The following is a 9285-nucleotide window of genomic DNA, read 5'->3' on the forward strand; positions in this document are numbered from 1 at the left end:
AGTAAAGTCATCACCATTTACCGGCCAAATACTGGGAATCTTCTTTGGTTCCTCTCTTTTGTTGCCGCCATCTGAACCACCAGCAAATCCTGGGGGTTCTACCCTCAAAGTCCACCCAGAGCCTGCTGGCTTCTCACCACCCCACCCCTACTACAATGGTTCAAACACAACTCCACTTCCCCCAAACCACTGCAATGCCCACTGGATGGCTCTCCTTGCTTCAAACCACCCAGAAGCAGTGATTTTTGGAATAGACAGACTGAGCTTTTAAAAATCAAAGCAGGGATGCATGCCCCTGCTTCAAGCCCTCCAACAGCTCCCTGTCTTCTCAGAATAAAACCCAGTGGTGCTGCGTGGACCACCAATCCCATCCTTGGCCCTGTTTCCTGGCATGGCTCCAGCAGCACTGACTCCCAGGGAAGAGATTCTGTTTTGTTTGTTGCTGTATCCCAAATGGGTAGCAGACTCATATTATCGCTCTCTCGTGCTGTCTTTACACACACACACACACACACACACATGCACGCACCCAGACACATTTGTTAATTACATGAATTAATTTTTATTTTACTTTTCAAACAACTGTCATTTAGATTTTTTTTTAATTTTGTTATGCAATATCCATCTCTTTATAACTGTTGCATAGTTTTCTATGGATTCACTATAATTTATTTACTCTTTAATGATACAAAATTGTGTTGGTCTATTTTCATTAGGGTGATTAACAAATAAAGCGAAGGAATTGAGGAGAGAAGTCCAGATCCTTATGTCAGGAGCCCAAGAAAGGGTTTCAGGATGCCTGGAGTCCCCACAGTGTAAGCGAGACTGCCTAGGTGCTTGAATATGGAAATGCTTGGTTCTGGGGAACACTGGTTTTCACCCTTCTGAAAGTTATAGATCACTGGATCAGGATACTCACTTAAATTAACCCAGGCTAGCCGCTGTGCTGACCCTGCCGACCCCTAGCCAGGAAAACGATCTAATTAAGGAGAAAGCTGCTGTCCCTTCAGAGGCTTTGCAGCAATGTGTTCTGGGTGAAGGTGTTGGAGCCTGGATGGGGAGACCTGCTCCTACCTCCTAATGATCTACAGCAGCCTGCAGACCTCTGCAGGCCTCCATGCCCCTTCTGACTATGGGCTCAAGGAGATCTGGCTACCTCCAGATAGCACATGGGAAATGCCTTTATAACAGCAAATTGCCATCAAGTGGAACTTGCTGTTTTTTTTTCTGACTTCCCAATTGCTCTCTCTTAATCCCATACTAAGGACGGGGTAAAAAGGGATGAAGGAAAAATATAAAACGAAGCCACAGTGAGATGACGTTGATGACAGTAGTGATCAGCTCTTTAAGATGCAAAAAGTCTCCTAAAATTCTTCCCGACCAGAGCGGATGCCTCCCAGCCCCTTGCCCTTGCAGAAGGTTGTGTGAACTGTGCTGTTCGAGCTGCTTTCTGGCTCTTCTGCATGCACCACAAGTTCTTGCTGTAGCCCTGGCGTCTCTCAAAGCAGCAGGAAGGAGTACGACTGCCTGCAGTTGGGGGAAAAGGAGGTGATGTTCCATACAAAGCCTTGAGCCACAGATCCCCCAACTGGCCCTTGAGGAGCAGGTCATACTCACTGGCCGGTCGAGCAGGATGCCCTGCCCATCCACTCCCTGCCAGCTACTCAGGGGTCTGACCACAGCTGAGTCCTGGCTTTCACCCCACACTCAAGAATATGGGTGGCATCCAATTCTCCAGCCCACCATCGAATATCTCAAGGAAGTTTCTTGACAGATGAGTAGTGACTTTGAGGCTTTGAGGCAGAAAGATACAGCAAGCAGTCAAATGTGAAGATGTGTTTTGATTATATGTTAAAGTTAATATTGTGTTATAAATCTAACGTAGCATAATGATCAAAGGCACGGACTTAAAGCCAGGTAGCCTGAGTAAGGATCCTATCTCCACTGCGATTATCTGTGCTCTCAGAGGAATTTTTAAATCGATCTGTGCTTGAGTTTCTTCACCTATAAAATGTCAATAAGAAAACCAGGAAGTGGGCCTTTATGAGACACGGAGTCTGCTGGCACCTTGATCTTGGGTTTTTCAGCCTCCAGAACAGTGAGCAATAAATTTCTGGTGTTTTTTTTTTTTTTTTTTTTTTTTTTGGAGATGGAGTCTTGCTCTTGTTGCCCAGGCTGGAGTGCAATGGCATGATCTCAGCTCACTGCAACCTCCACCTCCTGGGTTCAAGCGATTCTCCTGCATCAGCCCCCTCAAGTAGCTGGGATTACAGGCGCCTGCCACCACGCCCAGCTAAGTTTTGTATTTTTAGCAGAGACGGGGTTTCGCCATGTTGGCCAGGCTGATCTCGAACTCCTGACCTCACGATCCGCCCACCTCAGACTCCCAAAGTGCTGGGATTACAGGCATGAGCCACCGCACCCAGCAAAATTTCTGATTTTTTAGGCTACCTAAGCTAAGACAGATAGCAACTCTCAGTGGTGGAGGCTGCGAGCAGTTATCCCTTCTCTGTAACAGCAGAGTTGTGGCCTGGCAGGTGCTGGCCAGCTACGTCAGGTTTCCCAGTACCCCCTGAAGCATGGTCACGTGGCTATGTCCTCTCCCATGGAATATGAGTGCAAGTGACTTGTGTCATGTCCAAGCTGGGCCTGAAAAGAGCTGGCATGCCACCTCGACACCCTTGTTCTCTGTTTCCGATGGCTTCAGCAGCAGTGACCAGAGTGACTTTGCAAGCCACCTATAAACAATGGCCATCAGCTTAACCTTGTTGCCTTTCAACTTGGGACAATGAAATCATCACATAAAAGAAAAGTAATCTTCAAACTGCTTAGAGCCACTGCACTGTTGAGTCACTTTCTTAAAGCAGTTATTGTTATCCTCACTAAAACCCGACGGAGGTATTGAGAGCATTCAATGAGTGAGTAAAGACAAAGGACATAGAGTCCACACTGTATGTGTGGTCGCCAATGGCACCGATGCAGAAAATAATAAAACATCATCATGTAATTAGAAAGGAAATGCTTGTGTAAAAAATCACATGGCGTATTTCAAAGCTATGTAGCAATGAGGTTTGCATGCTGTGGAGTTTTCTATAATCTGGCCCATTGTGCAAGGCCATTGTCCAGGTAATCTGGAGTTGACTGGCCATACAAAACAGAAAAGCACACTGTGTTAGGTCATTCTTGCATTGCTATAAAGAAACACCGGAGACTGAGTAATTTCTAAAGAAAAGAGGTTTAATTGGCTCATGGTTCTGCAGGCTGTACGGGAAGCATGGTGCTAACATCTGCTCAGCTTCTGGGAGGCCTCAGGAAGCTTCCAATCACACTGGAAGATGAAGGGGGAGTAGGTGTGTCACATGACCAGAGCAGGAGCAGGAGGGGTGGGAGAGGTGCTACACACTTTTAAATGACCAGATCTTGTGAGAATTCCCTCAGTATCGCAAAGACAGCACCAACGGGATGGTGCTAAACCATTCATGAGAATTCCGCCCCCATGATCCAATCGCTTCCCACCAGGTCCCACTTCCAACACTGGGACTTACACTTCAATATGAGATTTGAATGGAGAAACAGAGCCAAACCATATCACATACGAAATCATAGATGGTATTGCTGGTTAGAAGAATTCTTTATCATGAGTAAAACAGTGTATGTTGCTCAGAGAGTTCTCAAGAAGAGTGATTAGAATCTTGTGTCAAAAGGACAGGAATGGCCGGACACGGTGGCTCACGCCTGTAATCCCAGCACTTTTAGAGGCCGAGGCCAGGAGTTTGAGACCATCTGGGCAACATGGCGAAACCCCATCTCTACCAAAACTACAAAAATTAGCTGGGTGTCTGTAATCCCAGTTTCTCGGGAGGCTGGGGCAGGAGAATCGCTTGAACCTAGAAGGCAGAGGTCGCAGTGAGCCTAGATTGTGCCACTGCACTCCAGCCTGGGCAACAGGGTGAGACTCTGTCTCAAAAAAAAAAGAACAGAAATGGAAATGACCATGACTATGACCACACTGGTTGATTTTTTCCATACCTAGAAATGCGTGTGTAGAAGATGGACACACCAGCCCCTTCCAATTTGATGGTGGTGTTTCTTTGTGTGTTGTTTTCTGGGTTTTCCTGCTGTTCCATTGACCCTTTGATTAGTGCATTTGCAGAACATCTGGGAGTCTGTGGCCACTGTAGAGCACACAGCCTCCACAGCTGTCACCCTGGGATGCGCCCTCCCCTGTGCCTGGTTCTGGAAAGAGGAGGAATGCCACAGGCAGAGGGCAGCTGGGAGAAGTCTGCCCCAGAGCGACAGCACATGGACTGCAGAACGATGGAGTTGCCAGGGGCCTTTTGTTTTCATAAGTGCAAGGCATTGCTCCAGCTTAGCTGCATGACAGCCTATGCAGGGATAGTTGCCTCTGCTGTCAGTCAACACTCACAGACATGTGGCGCCCACACAGGGCCACTGTGGTCAGCTGCATTGATCCTTGCTTTGGACAAGAATAGCAATTGCCAGAACTATTTCTAGCTCCTGGCTGGGAACACTGACAAGGAACTCCTACTCTCCAGCCATGGAACTGAGCTAGAGACAGACAGCTGGGGGACCGAACCCGAGGAGGCAGGAGGACGGCCGTGCCCTTTCTTCCTAATTGCATGATGATGCTCAACATCCGGAAAGTGCTCTGACTCAGGGCAGCAAAGTAATCCTGTCTGAGTATGAAGCGAGACAAAGTCCCCCATGGGCAGGCAGCTATGGGGGAGACAGGGTGGCCTTTGGGACTGTGAGTCCTAAGTATGAGCCTTTCTGGGCAGTTTGTTTCCTGTGTGTGAGAGACAGAGAGAGAGAAAGAGAGAGAGAGAGAGAGCGACGTGAACACTAAGTTCTATCACAGGAAATCATAAAATGTGAAAATTAATTTTTCCCTCCAAGAGAGAAGCTTTGGGGTTTATGACTCGTAGGAATGGTGTAATATGCAAGAAGGAGTCCGTGCTAGCACTGGCCTTGGAGCTCAGGAAGGAGCTGTGAGAATCGCAGCGTGCCCCACAGGTATCTGAGAGGTGTCGGAGAGTCAGTGTAGCATCAGGGCCATGAGCAAGGCCCTGATGCAGAGGCGCAGAAGTGGGTCTGGGTCCTGGGACCTGGGGCAGGAGGTACAGATGGGGGAGTTGGCAGCAAGATGAGAACTTGGTGGGAGCCCAATTGCTTGACTGAGCCACAGGGCAGGGCAGGATGCGTGGGACACTGAGTCCCCAGCCTCTAAGCTGGGAGCTCCTCAAGTGTTCCTCGACTCAGGCCGGTGAAAGCCACAGGCTGCACTGCAGGTGCAGGTCAGCTGGGAGGTGCGGGGACAGGGCTAGAGGGAGGGTGACTGGCACGTTCCATGTGAGATCTACAGTGTCAGTCTGGACACTCGGTGTGGATAAAACCCAGCAAAGCGTCAGGTCGTCATAACTCACGCGTGGGTTTTCCGATGGGCCCCCCCGGTACCCAGCTTCCCATATGCTTCTGACAGCACGTTGCATAAAGCCATTGGAAGCAGTGCCCTGGTTTGTGGTTCCAACAAGAACTGGTTTCCCCAAAAGTAGGTCAAGAGCTCCTGAGAAACTTGCGGACTCTGACTTCGATTTTTCCATCTTCAAGTTGAAAGAATAAGTTCATTGCAAGAAAAAAATTTTTGATTTTTTTTCTTCTGTTTTTGAAATTTGAAACATAGTTGACATGATGGGAAATAAAAACTGACAAAGTCAGGGAAACCCCAGTTGTGGCCTAGCAAGCCCCCAGCCACCGTTTGGCCAGACCCCATGGCCATGGCTGGTTCTTCGGCTGCAGTGGGGCAGGGGCCTCCCTGGATACAGAGAAGACTGTGAGACCTAATGAGCAGGTGAGTGGCTCTATGGGCTGCCACCCTGCTCCCAATCCCACTTATCATGGCCACAGTGAATCTGTCATTGAAACGGACTTTCTACACCAGTCACAAGAACAGTCTGTTATCTCAGTGAACGTCAGACACCTCCTGGAAAATTGCGCAGGTTTCTTTATGTCTCTTTGCTAGAAGGAGGAAATGAGGAAACTCCAGCAAGAAAGAAGTCATCATTTTTTCAATAATCACACATAACGTGAGTAGGAGCCACCCAGAAAGCTGAGATCTTTAAGAACTGGGAACACATCTGACATCTTTTGCATCCTGGGCAGTGTTTATACCAGGACCTTGTCCAGCGTCAGTTCTCAATGAATGGCTGTTGAATAAATGAGTGAGTGAACAAGGAGTGAGTCTTCCTACTCTGGCATCACAGTGTCCACCTGGGAGGCTCTGCAGGCTGAGGTTAGGAGTACAGCACAGAGGGGAGTAACCCCAGCCTGGCTCTCACCACCCTCCGTGGGCACCTGCTCGCATTGCCTGACTAGCATCTGCTATGCCTTCTTTTCACAGTGGTACCTGGATTTTCACTGACGTTCTCTCTCTTTCCCTTCCTCAACTCATCTGATTCAGGTGGACCTGATGGCCCAGGCTCCGGTGGACATGCGGCCTAACCTGAAAAATCATAGAATCAAGTGAATGACTTATCATGCTTTGGATTCTGGAGGCAAAAATCCCATCAAAAACTAAGCTAAGGACATGAATAGACAATTCTCAAAAGACGATATACAAATGGCCAGCAAACATATGAAAAAAAGCTCAACATCACTAATGAAAAGGGAAATGCAAATCAAAACCACAATGTGATGCCACCTGACTCCTGCAAGAATGACCATAGTCAAAAAATCAAAAAACAGTAGATGTTGGCGTGGATGTGGTGATCAGGGAACACTTCTACCCTGCTGGTGGAAATGTAAACTAGTGCAGCCACTGTGGAAAACGGTGTGGAGATTCCTTAAAGAACTAAAAGTAGAATTACTATTTGATCCAGCGATCCCACTACTGGGTATCTACCCAGAGGAAAAGAAGTCATTATATGAAAAAGATACTTACACACGCATGTGTATAGCAACACAATTTACAATTGCAAAAATATGGAACAAATCAAATGCCCATCTATCAACGAGTAGATAAAGAAACGGTGGTGTATATATATACATATATATGTATACATACACACATACATATATATATATGATGGAATACTATGCAGCCATAAAAAGGAATGAATTAATGGCTTTACCTGGATGAGATTGGAAACTATTATTCTAAGTGAAGTAACTCGGGAATGGAAAACCAAACATCGTGTGTTCTCACTGATATGTGGGAGCTAAGCTATGAGGATGCAAAAGCATAAGAATGATAGAATGGACTTTGGAGACTTGTGGGGAAGAGTGGGGGGTAGCGAGAGATAAAAGACTACAAGTAGGGTGCAATGTATACTGCTCCGGTGATGAGTGCACCAAAATCTCACAAATCGCCATTAAAAACTTACTCATCTAGTCAAATACCACTTGTACTCCAACAACTTATGGAAAAAGTAAAATAATAATAAAAAAAAAAAAAGAAGGCCAGGCACAGTGGGTCATGCCTGTAATCCCAGCATTTTGGGAGGCCAAGACAGGTGGATCACCTGAGGTCAGGAGTTCAAGACCAGCCTGGCCAACATGGTGAAACCCTGTCTGCACTAAAAATACAAAAATTTAGATGGGCATGGTGGCAGGAGCCTGTAATCCCAGCTACTCGGGAGGCTGAGGCATGAGAATCACTTGAACCTGCAAGGCGGAGGTTTCAGTGAGCTGAGATCATACCATTGCACTCCAGTCCAGGCAACAAGAGGGGGGAAAAAAAAGAGAGAGAAAGAGAAAGAAAAGTAAGCTAAGAGATGCCAAATAAATAAACATATAGCAGCTATAATCTCAACACCCTAAATAAACAGTTAACATTTTAGTGGATTCAGAAAGAAAAAGAAAAGAAGGAAGGAAGGAAGGAAGGAAGGAAGGAAGGAAGGAAGGAAGGAAGGAAGGAAGGAAGGAAGGAAGGAAGGAAGGAAGGAAATGATTTTATCCAAATAAGCCCAGTGGCAATATTCACAATAAACTGCCTTCAGTGGCCTGGTCTCTCCTTGAAAATGCTGGCAGATGACTGTGGTCAGGTTACCTTGTCCTTTGGCATCAGAGAACATATATACAGATGACTAATTGGAAAAAAATTAGATTCCATCTTAGGCCAATAAAACTTCAACAGGAACAAGCACCCCTTCGATCTGACGGCTGGACCCAGCTCAGCTACAGTGAGATGCATTTCTAAGTTTGCAAAGAATCAGAGTGGAATTTATAATGCAGCTTGGGAGCTCATCTTTCCAACACCTATATTAATGCAAGCAAAAGGAAAAAAGCCTCAGCCACAGCTTGTCAACGTGCCGACTTTGGAATGAGGTTCTCAGAATGTCTGTGATTTTTTTTGCCTTGAGTCTCTTCATTTCTGACCAGGTCCTAAACTTTTGACTGGGGCAGTGTCAACAGTTGAATTCAGTTCCCTCCCAACTGGACTTGGTCTCTGTTGGCTGTGTGGTCTGAAAGACCTTCATAAATGACCATGCAGGGATGTGGTCATCTGCATTTGTCTATAAGAACTTGTCGGCCGGGCGCAGTGGCTCAAGCCTGTAATCCCAGCACTTTGGGAGACCGAGACGGGCGGATCACAAGGTCAGGAGATCGAGACCATCCTGGCTAACCCGGTGAAACCCCGTCTCTACTAAAAAATACAAAAACTAGCCGGGTGAGGTGGCGGGCGCCTGTAGTCCCAGCTACTTGGGAGGCTGAGGCAGGAGAATGGCGTAAACCCAGGAGGCGGAGCTTGCAGTGAGCTGCGATCCGGCCACTGCACTCCAGCCTGGGCGACAGAGCGAGACTCCCTCTCAAAAAAAAAAAAAAAAAAAGAACTTGCCAAGGTTGACCACTCTCAGAGGCAGGACCAGGCACCAAGCCAGGCCCATCAGAGTCTCAGCTCGGTCTACCAGGAGCTGCTTTTGTTCCAGGGCAATGTGGGGACCTGGGCAGCTTCTCCGCTAGGCTGCATGGAAGGACGATGGGGTCATCTTCTGAAACGAGCCCTGGTTTCAACAAAAATTTGTGTGATGCATTGAAGCCACTTAAGGGCCACATGAGCTTGTCATGTGACTGTTACAGAAAGGCAACCTGATGCGGGGATGGGATGCTCTGCACTCCTGGCCTTGGGCATGGTGAGAAGGACCTTGTGACAGTCACCTCAGTGTGCGGTCACCTCAGTGTGCGGTCTCCACAGAGGGGATTCCACCCTAAGGGGGCCTCAGATAGCAGAAAACAATAGACACTATTTTCACTCCTAGGAAATGTTTC

The sequence above is a fragment of the Rhinopithecus roxellana genome, chromosome 17, assembly GCF_007565055.1.
Source record: "Rhinopithecus roxellana isolate Shanxi Qingling chromosome 17, ASM756505v1, whole genome shotgun sequence".
NCBI classification, from domain to species: domain Eukaryota; kingdom Metazoa; phylum Chordata; class Mammalia; order Primates; family Cercopithecidae; genus Rhinopithecus; species Rhinopithecus roxellana.